The following is a 15,602-nucleotide window of genomic DNA, read 5'->3' as shown; positions in this document are numbered from 1 at the left end:
TTCATGGGCAATTGGCGTGGGAACTTCTGTTCTAGGGCACCTAGAAATAAAATTCTTTTTGCCCATAGATGTTAGGCACTGTATACCACTGTACAGTATACTGTAGAAGACACATAATGACACGATACTGAACATGTAGAATAAATGCATAGTTTTATTTATTCGGGATTATTACACAGTATACTGTACGGCCGGAAAACATCAGCATACAGTACAATATTATCCATCGAAATCCCCCCATTAGCCGTTTTGTTTTCTGAGGAAAAACAAAAAGAAAAGTTTTAATGTACAGTAATGGTCAGCCCCCTAAAGAAGTACCCAGCCAGCCCCACCAAAATAATACGGCAACAAGACAGTACTCACCATAGAATTAAAATTCATTTTCCCCCAGATGTTAGGAAACCCCTCACTTCACCCCAACAGGGTCCGAGCATGTACAGTACAGTACTGTACTTTAAAATAAATTAAATATGCAATTTTACTATTACTGCGCGCGCACGCACAGACTGTGTACTGTAGGTTGAACCGCGAAGGTATTAGACTTCAAATACAACAGCTCGCAAACGCCCCCATGCGTTTTTACACGGCATTGCAGTATTGCAGCCAGCGGGAATAAAATGCTTAAATCACAGCCGCGTAAATAGCGCAATACACTCCGGGCGAAAACAACACAAAACCGCACATCACCGGGATATTCTGAAATTCGCGGAGCTAGCCGAGTTAGAATAAAGTTGGTCTCCACTGTATGTGTGTCAGTCAGTGTGTGTATGTGTGTCAGTCAGTGTGTGTGTGTATGTGTGTCAGTCAGTGTGTGTGTATGTGTGTCAGTCAGTGTGTGTGTCAGTCAGTGTGTGTGTGTATGTGTGTCAGTCAGTGTGTGTGTCAGTCTGTGTATGTGTGTCAGTCTGTGTGTGTATGTGTGTCAGTCTGAGTGTGTATGTGTGTCAGTCAGTGAGTGTGTATGTGTGTGTCAGTCAGTGTGTGTATGTGTGTGTGTCAGTCAGTGTGTGTATGTGTGTGTGTGAGTCAGTGTGTGTATGTGTGTGTGTCAGTCAGTGTGTGTGTCAGTCAGTGTGTGTGTATGTCTGTCAGTGTTTGTGTGGTGTGTATGTCTCTCTGTCTGTGTCCTGTCCGTCCCTCCTCCCCCCACCCACAGAGGTAAATGACCGCGGTGCAGCCCCCATTCTCTACCCCCGGTAGAGCTGCGTTTCCTGCTGCAGGAGGCTCCCGGCGGAGGTACGGGGCCACAAGGGGGATACAGGAGGGCACAATAATGCGCGTGGGGCGCTCTTCCTCCCCCCCTCTGATGGTGCTGTGGGGGACGCATTCCCTTGCACAGCCAACACCAACAGCCTCTTCTGCGCCATCACTGCTGCGCATGCGCGGCATGGGAGCGGGAGCGGCAATGGCAGACGTTCACTCGCCACCGATAGCAGCACAGTTGCGCAGCATGCAGACCCCGCAGCCATTGGTGTTGGCTTCCTCCGGCAGCCGGGTCAGCGGCCTCCAGCCCCCCGGGGAGCTGCTGTAACAATGCATCTGGGGGGAATGGCGGCACGCATGTGCTAGAGCGACCGGGGCTGAGGGGAGGGGTTAGCCATCACAACACAACAGCGCATGCGCAGCATGGCAGCAGGCAGCGAGCGGGGAACGGCGGCCGTGTAGGGGTTGCGACGGCCATCAGGAGCGGCGCCGGCGGCTATCGCCGCCGTATCTGATTTTTTGAGCGGTTGCGATGTCAGTGTTGGGGTCAGGCTGAGCCAGAACACAGCCCGGCCTCAACTGCCAGCACTGACGTCACATCCGTTTCATTTCTGTCTCCACAATCCATTTTTGCCCCAGTTCGAATGAGGTGCCACTAAAGAAGTTTCACTTCAAAAAGCAACAACTACTCATGAATAGCAATTTAATAAACATTCTTATAACTACACAAACATAGTTCCTAGGACAGTCCATTTGGGGCTGTAAATGATAGTCCAGAAAAAATATGTCATGTTTACTCTAAAATCATTCATAATTACCAAGGCAAAAAAAATATCAGTAAGATGAACTAGGTGTACAAAGTAAGTTGCACTCACAAATATCAGACAATAAAAAATGAAACATACAAATATTATAGTCCTACAATCACACAACAATCTACTTTCTTTCTCACTCAATTCTGTCTCTATTTCCTCTCACTCTCTCTTCCCCATATTCTCTCTCTCCTCCACCCTTCTCTCTCCTCCCCTCTTATCTCTTCCCCTTCTCTCTTCTCCCCTTCTCACTCCCCCCTTCTTATCTCATCCCCATCTTCTCTCTTCCCCCCTCTTCTCTCCCTCTCTTCCCACCCTCTTTTCTCACTCTCTTTCCCCCTCTTCTCTCTTTCTTTCCCCCCTCTTCTCTCTATCCCCCACTCTTCCCCTCCTCCCCCTCCGCCTTCTCCTCCCACCCACCCTTTATTTTTTTATTGTTTAGCCAGCCTACAGGGTCTGTATGGTGCCATAGGGCATTGTGTGCCACTGTGCCAATCAATTGGTTAATTGGGGGTAGGGCTAGTTGCCACGGGGAGGGTGGTCAGGCCTCTTGGGTGGGTAGTGGGAGGGGGTTAAACCCCTTAATTACCATAGTGGTTAATAACCGCTAAGGTGATTAAGGGGTTAGTGGCCAGTAGTTATTTTACTGTTGGTGCCCACTGTAGAAGAGGAAGACAAGGGGGACAAGGACAGCCTTCATCCTGGCAGAGGTAAGTACAACTTTAAATTTACTATATGCGGTCTGGGTTGTCATTAGGTTATGTTTTACGTTTTAATGTAAAAATGTGCTATTATCCAGATGAGGATAATAGGGATTTTGCCCATTACTGTACTTTATTTGTTTTTTGTATTGGGCGGGAGGGAGGGGGAGGGTGGTTGTTCAATGTATTGTATTAGTGATTGTATTATAATGTTTATTGGGGGTAGAGGAGGTGGTGAAGGGGGTAGTTGCCCCAGGGTAGGTGGTTAGGCCTCAGGTGGGTAGTGGGAGGTGGTTAACCCCTTAATTATCATAGTGGTTACTACTGCTAAGGTAATTAAGGGGTTTAATCCTCCTGCCACCTTCCCGGTAGGCCTAACCACCCACCCTGGGTAAACTACCCCCTTCACTCACCCCCTCTACCCTCAATATACCTGGTACTCTGGCTTAACCCCTTCATTGTCTTAGCGGTTAGCCTCTAAGGAAATGAAGCTGATTTTATATTAATAATACAGTATTGTAGCAGGGGGTCTCCAGAGCTGAACCACACTGATTTCAGCCTTGGTTACTCCCTGCTTCCCGAGTTACAGGCCCTGTTATGGGGTGCCGGTATCCCCCGGCTTTGTTAACATCTCCCGATCATGTGGGCCGTGATACAGGAGAATTTAAACATGGCTGCTGGGATATTGGCATCCCATAACAAGGCCTATAACTTGGGAAGCAGAGGCTCCCCGGGGCTGAAATTAATGTGATTCAGCTCCGGAGACCCCCTGCCACAGTAATATGCTATTAAAATAAAATAAAAGCGCCACCATCCCGTTAGAGGTACGCAGGTAGAGTGCCTGGTTCAGTCCCTCTCTTACTGCACATCTCTTACAGACAGGTGCAGCCCAGTTGGATTCACACAGCGCGAGTCCCATTCAAACGCAGGAACCCCCGCTGTGTTAATCTGCTGCTCCATTAACTCTCCCTACCTGCACTGCACGTTGCGGCTTGGGTTCAATTGCGGGGAGCGCCAGGCTGAAGCGACAGGATTGGAGACTGCTTCTGTATACAAAGAAATCAGCTCAGCCTCTTTAATGTTAAGACCATTCGGATCACAGTTGTGGGTTGTCGGAGGAGTTACTTGATTTGCTTTATTAATAGCACACAAAATGTAAGTGCATTATATTGTTTGCTCCTCTGTTATTAAATTGCAGTGATGATTGTGATAAATGATTTATATGTTCAAAAAAAGTCTGCTGCTGCTAATCATTATATCAAACAGCATTACATTGTTGAATTCAACTTATATTTTTTTTTAAATAGTATGCAAAATTATATGTCCCTGAGAAGTGAAGAATCTCAATGCAAAGTATAAATTAATTATTTCTATTTCAAAACAGAAACAGAGTATTTGTTTTTAGTAAATGAATCGTTCTAAATAACTAATCTGGGTTTTAAGAATATGTAAGTTGAACTTTTCAATCATTGTTAGGAGTCTACATAAGTAAATGTGTTAATAATAGAAAATTGGCAGACAGTAAGAAATGACAATGAGGATATACCATGGAGCAGATACAGAAAGGGAAGATTGAAGGAATAGGCAAAATAATATAGAGATGAAATCAAAGATCCAAGACAAAGTTCTGCAGTTCACTTGGGTACCAAATATTCCAATTCTTAAATATATAAACTAAGTAGTAATGCGTTTTTATTAGTGCTGACATTTGTTTAAATTGCTATTTAATTAATTTTATTACTAGAGAGCTTAACATTTTGATAAGCATTTGGTTATGATTTGCAGCAGTGTCTTTCTGGAAGCCAAAACACAGATCCAAAAGGGCTGTGAGCCAAAAATCCAAAGGTCACATCTAGTGCTTAATATAATTTTCCACTAACAAGTTCTGTACAACACCGCCTCCAGTGTGCTCAAGGTTAAAAAGAATATGTAAAACATTGCAGAATGTATATCGTGTGCTAATAGTTGATGGTGAATTGAATCCATTGCACTGATTATTATACAGTATGTATATGATCTACTGTATGCCACTTAAAGAGATCATGATATCAAGATTTATCAATGTTTATCAAGAAGGCTGTGTTAAAGCAGCATTCCATTCTGCTTATTTTTCTTTTACCAAAAAAGTTTATTTTTTTTCATTTTACCTTAACCAGGGGTTCCCCCTCTCTTTTTGTCATTCTCTCCCCCCCTCTCTCTATTCTGTCCTTTCTTTCCCCCTGCCCCTCTCTGTCTTTCTCCCACTCTATTTTCCCATCCATCGCAAAATCCCTATTTCAGGTCTAGACGGTAGTAAAGTCAAGTTTAGGTATGACTTAACCAACGTATCATTAACTCCCCGCATTAACCTTAACTGACTTTTGTCGATATGCGATGTTAGGGTAATGTTTCATTTGCATATATATATAATTATCCGCCAATTGTGATAACTAAACCTTGTTAAAAAGAAATAAAACAACCCACATCGTGTGCTCAGAGAAAACTCTTGTGGTTATTATACTGTAATCACAGTTAATGGTCTTAAAACCAATGTATATCAATAAAAACAGATACAAATATATTCAGATGCAGCTGCCGTTATTCGAACACTTCACGCGTTGTATACCTCGGAATACCCATGTGATGGCGCGCAATTTCTTCCAACCGTACCGCCTTTAGACGCGAGCGCATGCAAGTGCAGAAAATTGCATTTTAGTGTTCTGGTTTTTAAACACCTGAAATTGACACAGAAGCACAGTACTGAACACATTACAATTCATTCATTTCATTGTATTTAATTGCACACAATCCATGAAATTCAAACAAAGCAACCACGATAAACACGCGTGCCTGGGGCGATTGGCCGCGTTAATGCCACGTGGAGTACAGCAGCAAACACGAAAACGGCTCCGTGATTTGTTCGAATAACCGCCGCTGCATCTGCAGAATATAGGTAATATAAGCAGTAGTAGGAAAAAATATATACGTTGAAAAATAGTTTTTGAATGAGAAAAAAGAAGAATTAATAGTCACTTTGATTAATTGCTGAACCAGGCTCTTGCTGCTTTACATACTGTAGGGGAAATCCTTGACCCCAAGAATTATGAAGTAAAGAATGCCTAGAAAAAAGCACAAAGCAATGTAGGATTTTAATGGATAAAATAATGATTTTACATCCCTGAAGAAGCTAGCTGTGTTCTAGTGAAACACGTAGGAGGAAAGTAGAAGGGCAAGTCATTATTTGCTCGCATACATGGCGTGAGTGTATTTTATTCATTATTTTATCCATTAAAATCCTAAACTTATTTCACCATGGATGCATTTCATTGCGCTTTCTTCTAAGCATTCTTTAACTCTCACATTAAAGGCAGGAAGCATAAAAATCTGTTAGCAGGTTTATTCTTAAAGGTATAAACAAAACGCTTAGCTCCTCTATGAGCACTAACTACACAGTACACATCTTGCCCCTAATTATCCCAGATGGCTACCCCACTTACCAGTTAAATAAAACTCAGGGATAGTTGATTCCCAGGCAGTGCAAACAAAACGCTTAGCTCCTCTATGAGCACTAACTACACAGTACACATCTTGCCCCTAATTATCCCAGATGGCTACCCAACTTACCAGTTAAATAAAACTCAGGGATAGTTGATTCCCAGGCAGTGCAACAAAAGCAGACTAAATTGTCCTTTCTTTAGGCTCCTGGGGTATGCCAATCTTGTGCCAGGCACATCCTCGGGGCAGCGTGACTTCCCCCTGGCTCACCTCATTTATGGCTGCAGAGTCCTGCAGCTCCCAGGTACACCCTTCTGGGCAGTCCCCACAGTCTCTTGACCTGTCTGCAGGTTCTGGAACAGGTAGCCTCTGTGGCATTTTAGCATTCTCTCAGGGTGTCCCCCAGAGAAGTGTGACCCTGCCTCTGTAGGATATGGAAACACTGACTGTATGCAAGTTTCTGTCTTTAAAAGAGCTTGGGAGCTAGTTACCTACAGCCTAGCAGCTAGGGTGGGTTATGCTGCTACAGTGAGGAAGTTAACCCTTCACTCCCTCAAAATATATATAAAAGCCTAAGGATGTCTGCCATAACCGGAATGCCTCCTCAAGGAGCGGAGAAATGAGGGGAGGAGACAAAGAGAGAGACAGCAAGGAGGGGAGGAGAAAGAATAATGTTTAATTAATAACCTTCAAGATCTGCTAGATCAGCATATGTTATGCCGGGTGCAGCTAGTTATTCATAAAAAATAAATGTTGTTAAACTATATAATTAAACATCCGTGCTGCACTAAATACATTTTTGGTTGATATATAGCACGATTAGCAGACTTTTTAGGGTGTATGCTAAGTTGAACTCGGTAGCTGATTTTGACGGTTTCTACTTTTTGGCGCACAGAAGCATTATTTTGTAGTACATACCATTAACTTCTGTACGCCTAGTGCAATATATTCCTGGGCGACAAAAAAAAATGTTTATGCTGACGGCACAGATTATGACAATTCAAGTTAGTACACAAGAGTAATTTAAAATGAGATTTCCTATTTGTGACACCTAGTGTAGGCCTCATGGTGTGGTTCTGCTCTAGAGTATAGAGCCGTTTAGACTATGTTAAGGGGAGAAAACAATAAACACTAGTGGATGCCTTAAATGCAATTTTGCCTTTAGCTTTTATATGTCTTAAGAACATATTTATAGGTAGAAAAGCACCCTTAAATTTGAACCTCCAGGATTCAGTGTTATTAGTTATTTGTGTCATTCATTGAGTAAATGGGGCATATCAACTATCGAGTTTTCAAGGAAATGCTATTAAGTGAGGTACATATACTGTAGATTTTGGGCCACTGATGTTATCTGTAGCGTGCATTGATATTGTATTAATCTAATTATTGCACATACAATATGGTCATTTCAAGAGGATGTGTGAACAGTGGTGAAAAAGAACTGCATCCAGCATATTTTCATTTTGGAATCATGGAATGTCTGTAATTGTAAATCCTTTTTTCTAGAGCAGACATATTTGTACAGAAAAGTTTTAATTCTGTTTATCTGGTGACTGAGCTCTGGTAACTTTTTCATCATGTATATATTTTGTTAATAATAATAATCATCATTATTGTTCTTCTCATTTAAAAAAAATGCAATTACAGTATATTGTGTTTTTATATTTCCTTTTATCAGACTGCTTGTATATATATAAATATATATATATATATATATATATATATATATATATATATATATATATATATATATATATATATATATATATATATATGTATTTACTGTGGGCTCCCCTTTCATTTTTATTCACACTGATACACATACACACTCTTTCTTCACTTGCTTTCATTAACCTTTTGACACCTCTAGCCATAAATCTCATCCACACCGGGGGAAGGAACAGCACAGATAACATTGTTTTTAAGTATACTTTTTGCTTCATTCATTGTAACATCGCCGGAAGAAGGGATCAGTGTATCTCGAAAGCTCGCACAAATAAAAGCATTTCGTAGACAGAATACCACAGAACGGTATCATCTATTTATTTTTTGATTATTGAAGCTCGGCTAACACGGTACTGATACCTCTACATATATATATATATATATATATATATATATATATATATATATATATATATATATAGAAGGAAAAAAGCTGCGCCTTAAAGGAACATATAAACTATGTATGTCTATGTAGAAATATCTAATGTATAACCTAAATAGTCTAAGCAATATTGTAAAGGTATACAGACCTATAACCATAAGATGGGCCCATAACAAACATACAACAACATTACATGAAAAAAAGCAAATGAAAGGATAAACCAGTCCTCAAATAGTTCCGATGATGAATATGGATGCTGGTATGTAGGGTCTCCGGCAGCTCTCAGTGTGGACCTACCACGTCCACAGGATATCTAAAAAGGAAAAAAGAGGAGAGAGCGCACGCCCATAGCGTATAAAAGTATATTTAATGAAGGGGAGGGGGGAGGGAGGGGGGAGGGAGGGGTAAAAAACGCACTTACAAGAAGTACAATAAAATCAAGCATATGTGATAATAATCACCACCATCCGGTCTAACTGCAAGCTCTTGGAGCAGTCCCAGGCTCCGTTGGTGAAGGAGCAGCATCTCAGCAGATTTCCAGGACTGATGTGAGTCATCCGGTCAAAATGCAGACTTTGGGGGCATTCCCAGGCTCCGTTGGCAAACGAGCAGCGTACCAGCAGATTCCCATGGCTGGTGTGCTGTGAATAGTCCCAGACAAAGAGTTCCGTATAGGTAGTGCTTGCAGCACTAGCGCTAGGATCAGTCCGCTCCTGCGCTGGATGTAGACTTCAATGTCAGTGCGTCTGACGTCACGACGCTCCCTGACGCGTTTCGTCAGTCTCGGCTAACTTTTTCAAAGGGATAACGTGAGGGGGGAAGTCCGGTATTATATATACACTCCAATGATGGTAATTGATGAAAAAACACCCCTACTCAGCTGCAGTCATTATCCGTGCTACCAACACTATAGAAAACATAATTACATAAAATACAGATATTTACCCTGAAAGAATTGGAGGAGATGATGAAATAAAACTAAGATATACATTCAATATCCAATCATATTACTAAACATACATATACAGTTAACACACAGTTAAACATGTATTAGATATAAAATAGTTAACAATAACCGATTATAAAACAACTTAATAAAACAACATAATTCTCTAGGGCTCAAACCCAAATTGAATATACTAATCCTGTATGTAAATCAAACCCCATCAGTTGTAACCATGGGATACATTGCAATACGTCAACATGGTGCAATGATAATACATATATAGATCCCACCTGTAGATAGAGGGATGATAACACACAGGCCAGTGTGGAGTATATTACTTAAATATTGGTAATGGAACAGGAGATCATATGACATTATATACAAATATATATATACAACCACAATCAATTAAATATTAAATATTAAATATTGCACCCAAATGAGTGCATAAATGAAATACCAATTCCTATGTTCCCATATGATTGGACTAAGGACAGAATGAAATTAGATATAAATTTATATATAAATTTAAATATAAATAATGATGAAAAATAAAAATGTGAATATAAATGTTCATACAAATGAAAACCTGAACTCAAAAGGAGAATATATAACTGGAGTCTGTATGCCACAAACAAGGCAGGGGCCCGGAAAGTGTATCTGCATATATGTGCTATATTGTGATCAAATAAGATAAGTGTTGTGTGGAAATATTATATGTGTGCTATAAACTATATACTATATACCTATTTTTATCTTATTCTATAATAGTAACTGCCAGGCCCTAGTTGGCCATATTAGTGAATATCTAATTAAATAAATTTAATATGTATATATAAAGGTGCTATTTTAGTGTTATACAGTGTATATAGGATAAATTCCTCGTACCATCTATTTAACCCAGTGTCCCTAGTTGAAAGTGTCTATTTCATAAATCAACATTAATGTGCAATGAATGGATCATCCATCTGTCAGACGGAAGGGAGGAGGGTGGGGACTGGGAAGGGAAGGAATGGAATGGGGGGGGGAGGGGGAAAAGGGGAGGAATAGGGAATTGGAATGGGGGGACCTCTGGAGGAGATCCAAACAAGGGATGAACTGAGAAGCAGAGGAGGAGAACAGGAAGAGGCATCCAAGGAAAGACTAAACTAAAGTACTAACGTCTAAACATTCGTTTAGTCCCCCAGGACTGAGAGTGCCCAATTGGTGAATCCAATAGGATTCCCGCCTGCAGAGCGTCTTGAACCGGTCGCCTCCCAGAACACAGGGAGAAATGGTCTCTATTCCCATAATTTGCATGGTCTTGGGATTCTGTTGATGAAATAATTTAAAGTGTCGAGGGACACTGTGATTATTCAAACCTTTAATAACATTTCTCCTATGTTCTAGGAAGCGAGTTCCCAGAGTCCTGGTGGTTCGTCCAACATATTTCAGACTGCAACCGCACTGTATAAGATACACAACATAAGTGCTGAGACAGGTGATAGAGCTACTGATGGCATACGTGGTACCCCTCATTGGAGAATAAACATGAGTTTGATTCAAAAGATGCCTGCACGTAATGCATTGACTGCGGCCACAGGGATGGTTACCCAATGGTCCCTTCTGTTTTCCCTTTGAGATGGTCCCTTTGAGAGTCACCCGTGAGTGACGAAACGCCTCAGGGAGCGTCATTACGTCAGACGCATTGACACTGACGTCATCACCGCGCGCTGGAATTGACTGATCCGCGCGATTGCTGCAGAGGCTTGTATTACACGGAGCCACTTTCCAGGACTCTATTACATTTCTACAGAGGATACCTGCCCTGGACATTTATTGGGATGTTTATTCTGATACTGCAAGACCGGAATTACCCCGAGACGCTGCAGATACTTACCGGATGGTGGTGATTATATCACGCAATGCTTGATTTTATTGTACTTTTGTAAGTGCATTTCTTATCCCCTCCCCCCCTCCCCCTCATTAAATTTACTATTTTACGCTATGGGCGTGCGCTCTCTCTTCCTTTTTTCTTTTAGATTCCCTGTGGATGTGGTTTGTCCACTTTGAGAGCAGCCGGAGACCCTCTACACCAGAACCCACATCATCAAATTGGACTTTTTTGAGGACTGGTTTTTACACTCTTTCCCTTGTTTGGATAACATATATCAGTTTATATAGTGTAGAATTTTACATTACAGCCAGTTCCATTGTACATATCTATATAACCGTAAGCAGAGGCGCAGCTTTTTTCTTTTGTTTGATATATATATATATATATAGTCATTGATATGGAGATTTGCACTCACGTTTGTTAGAAGGCAGATGCTTGTCCCATATGTAGCATATAGACGTGTAGTAACCAGGGAGATCCTGATCACAAAAGACAGCACACCGCAGTGATGATTCAAAAAAGTGTGTATTGTGAACACAGGGCCGCCAACATATCGGTCCTCGTAGAGGGACCTTCCTCAGTGCAGTGCAACAAGTGACTTGTCCATTTTTTGTGACTTTTTAAGCTTTTCAGCTTTTTGGACATTTCTAATTGTTCTCTCTTTAATCCTTATCTAAGTTTTTCTGACTACAATTAGACGTATATTTATATATAATTGTTCTCCATGGCTTCGTTTTTTTCATCACTATCTTCACTTTACAGTGGGTGTCAGGATATGTTTTTACGTTGGTGATGATTGGTGACACATACATTACATACATGCCTCAGTATATTTATACTTAATTTCCCTAGGTTCTTTGATGGGCCCTGATAAGATATGTGGGGTCATGATTTTACATTTTATATGGTCTGTAGAGACAAATGATTTGTCCACAGACATGATGGGCAGGCACAGTGATGGTGGTGCTCTGTGTATACTGGGCACATGTCCGAGCTGTGGTGGCGGCATTTTGGTATTTTGTGTAGTGCAGTACACCCAGGTACCAATGAGCGTCGCTGCCGTGCATACACTGCCATTTGTTTACATGTACAGGCTAGGTGAAACCTCGGTCCGCAATGCGCATGTGCGAACATGGCGCATAGTATGACGTCATGCGACAGCACCGTAGGTTGGCGCGGCTGCAGGGAAGTGAGGCACAGTGCCTGCATGTATACATTATGTTGATGGCGCTGTAAGATGGCGGTGCGCTCCACAGATAGATTGCGTGTCACCAACACCACATGTCTGTGTCTGCAGGTTTGCAATTGGTGTTCACATGGGTGAGTTGGATTATGTTGATTGGTTTGGGTATATATGTTTGTTCACTGGCACTCTTTCAATGCACATCCCTGAGGAAGGTCACATGTAGCTGACCGAAACGTCGGATGTAGTGCCTTGGTTTTTGTTACCCCAATATACTTGTCATATTTACCTGGCTGTGTGCTGTCTCTTCTTTCCGGATGAAGTTCTGGTAATACCTGCTGTTTTAATATGCATATGGGATAAGCATCAGTATATCATTGTTTACAGAGTGCCTGCTGCCTTGTTTCATATATATATATATATATATATATATATATATATATATACATATATATATATATACACATATATATACATATATATATATATATATATATATATATTCTCAATAGTTTTGTAGACTAATGGCTATGCTAATATTTCCTTACTTCAAGTGCAATTGATACAGCAATACATCTGCGTGGTGTTGTTCTTGGTATGAAAAGAAGAATTCGTAAATCTAAAGCTCATTAAATGGTACTGAAAGCAACAGAGTAGATGTGCTGAGTTTGCCTTTGTGGCCAACTGATGATGCTGTGGCCCACACAGATTTTATGATTGCAAAAACATAGTTAGAAATCTCAGCTGTTGGACATTTATTGTAGTGTTTCTATAGTTAGGTGAACGCGATCAAACAAAAAGGGCCCTGGTGTAACCACGTAGCTGCCAGAGGAACCTGCAAAAAAAAAAGTTAGTTCATGTATACAACTGATTTTTTTTAATGATTTTGATTGACATGTAATGTTTGAGTCCTGTCCGTCACAGCAACCTCGCAGTATTGAAACAGATGGGTTTCATCACACAGTGGAAAAACAAACTTGACCAAGGAAAACACTGTGATTCTCTTGCCAATGCTCAGTGAGTGCCCATCCCCTGGTTTTACAATGACTAGCAACATTCATGCCTCATGTCACTTGATCCAAAAGAATAAGTGAGATCTTTGAATTCCCCAAATTTCTCCTTTGTAAGATGTGAAACAAACACTGTTCAGCAAAACCACATTGGAATGCACATGCCATAACACAATTGTTAATATATAAATAGGCAGACTTCTCAAAATATGCATCAGTTCAGCAGTAATTATGTAAAAAAAATGCTTAGAACAATAGTTATAAAATATTTGTGTTTCAATGTTACATTTCGTGGAGGTTTTTATATGATAATTTAGACTGTAATGATTATGGCATCGTTGGCTAAACAATACTTTAGTGATAAAGTTAGACTAATTCAGGGACATCAATGTATCTGAAGTGCAGTCATATATGTGACAAAATACTAATACAAAGTGATAAATAGGCGCAAAAAAACTTAGTTAGTAATCCTTACTTAATAGTGAAGATAATAAATGTATGTCACAGCTGTGCATACATATAAACAAATTAATTGAACCCCCTGCTCAAAACCCTCTGGTGGGATTCGTCTTCACTTGTCCCAAGGTGTAGAATTGGATTTGCAGATTCTCCTCCTGTCATATATGTGACAAACAGAACAGTTATGGTTGGTACATAAAGACAAAGTCTTATTTATTAAGCAGCGTTACTGTATAAGACAATTCCAGTAACATCTTAGTTGCTGGATGTGTCTTATGATGTCTTAGTAAGTAAATAAATGAATCGGCTGTAAGGCGTCTTCCAGCCTAGAAGGTGTTGCAGGGAATAGCACGTCTTAGTGAATATGGCTCTAAATTTCCCCATTATACAGTAAATGCAGAAGACACTTATCATAAGTGCACTTAATTGTCTCACACTGGTGCCCCACGTGACAGCATTTAAAAATCAAATACAGTATGATGGTGCTGGTCAGGGTAAGGAATATTAAAACAACCCTATTATGTTTAAGCTTCCAAATAATATTCTTACCAACCTTTCATTTAAAGCTGCAGTTCAGGCAATATCCTGCATGTTTGTTTTGTTTAATAAATCAGTTCTGTAGTAAGAAAAAATACTTTTAGCATTTTCTGTTTTAAAAACAACAACTTTGAAAGACCAATTTTCTTGTATTCTATTTTAACAAGCATGCTTGTTCCTATAGCAACGATTTACATTCCCCATATTTAAAGATGTCGCCAAATTTTGCCGATCAATAGACGGAGAACGAATTGACCTGCAGCTATGCTGTTCTTTAGGTAATTAGAGATTGCCCACATGAAACTATTGAAGTAAAAAAATAAATTAAAAAAAAAAAAAGACTGAACTGCAGCTTTAAAGTTGAAGCTCCTCTACCACTTAAAGATTGGAAAAAATACATTGAAGCTGAAGTCCAGAGGTTCCAAATATTGTCAGTAAATTTTAATGACCTCATGAATGCCTTTGATTATCTTCAAGCACTATAATAATACTGTATGTGTATCATATATATTGTTGCCGGTACTTTGTGTACAATTATATATACAGTACTTGATATATTTAAAGATATACAGTAGCAGGCTTTATTGTTTTTAATGGTGTGAGAAGTTGGGATACAGTGTAATATACTGGGACAACATTACCATTGAATTCTATTTACACTCAGAGATACATCTGACATAGTTCCTGGTGGAACATTGCAACATGCTGCATTTTGGTAATTGGATAAGGGGAGCGCCGGATCATGAAAAAGATAAAATATGCATATAGTGCTATATTGCAATAGCCAAATAGTCTTGAAGAATAGTGATAATTATGTAAGCGGTACATGCCACTACACACATGGCCCAGATAGAGTGTAGACACATAAAGGTTTCTTTAGAAGAATGATCCGTGTCTCTCACAGTCCCTGGAAGTTTTGGAACTGGCGTGTTACAGGGGGAGCATGTACCCATAAATTGGACCGGAACAGAGATCCCAGTGGAGAACAGGGTAGAGAATGGAAGCAGGCACACGGTCTTATGCAAAGAATATTTAATGTGCCACCAAAAGGTCCAAAGTTTCGTCAGGGAACTGCCTTTATCAAGGAGAGGGCTATGGTGCCTTCCCCTCATGTGGATTTCAGTACACAGAGAGAATTTATGTATAAAAATCAATATATTTGCATAAAACCAATGTACAGACCTCTGTACATACATATAAAACATCAGCAGCCTGGATCAGAGCACAGCAACAGCATGGACAGCGTGTCGCCTGGTTTCCTTAGCTCTTGGGATTCTTCTCTTCCGCGTTCTTT

This window comes from Ascaphus truei, chromosome 1, assembly GCF_040206685.1.
Source record: "Ascaphus truei isolate aAscTru1 chromosome 1, aAscTru1.hap1, whole genome shotgun sequence".
NCBI classification, from domain to species: Eukaryota; Metazoa; Chordata; class Amphibia; order Anura; family Ascaphidae; genus Ascaphus; species Ascaphus truei.
The sequence above is the reverse complement of the archived record's forward strand: the minus strand, read 5'-3'. Positions refer to the sequence as shown.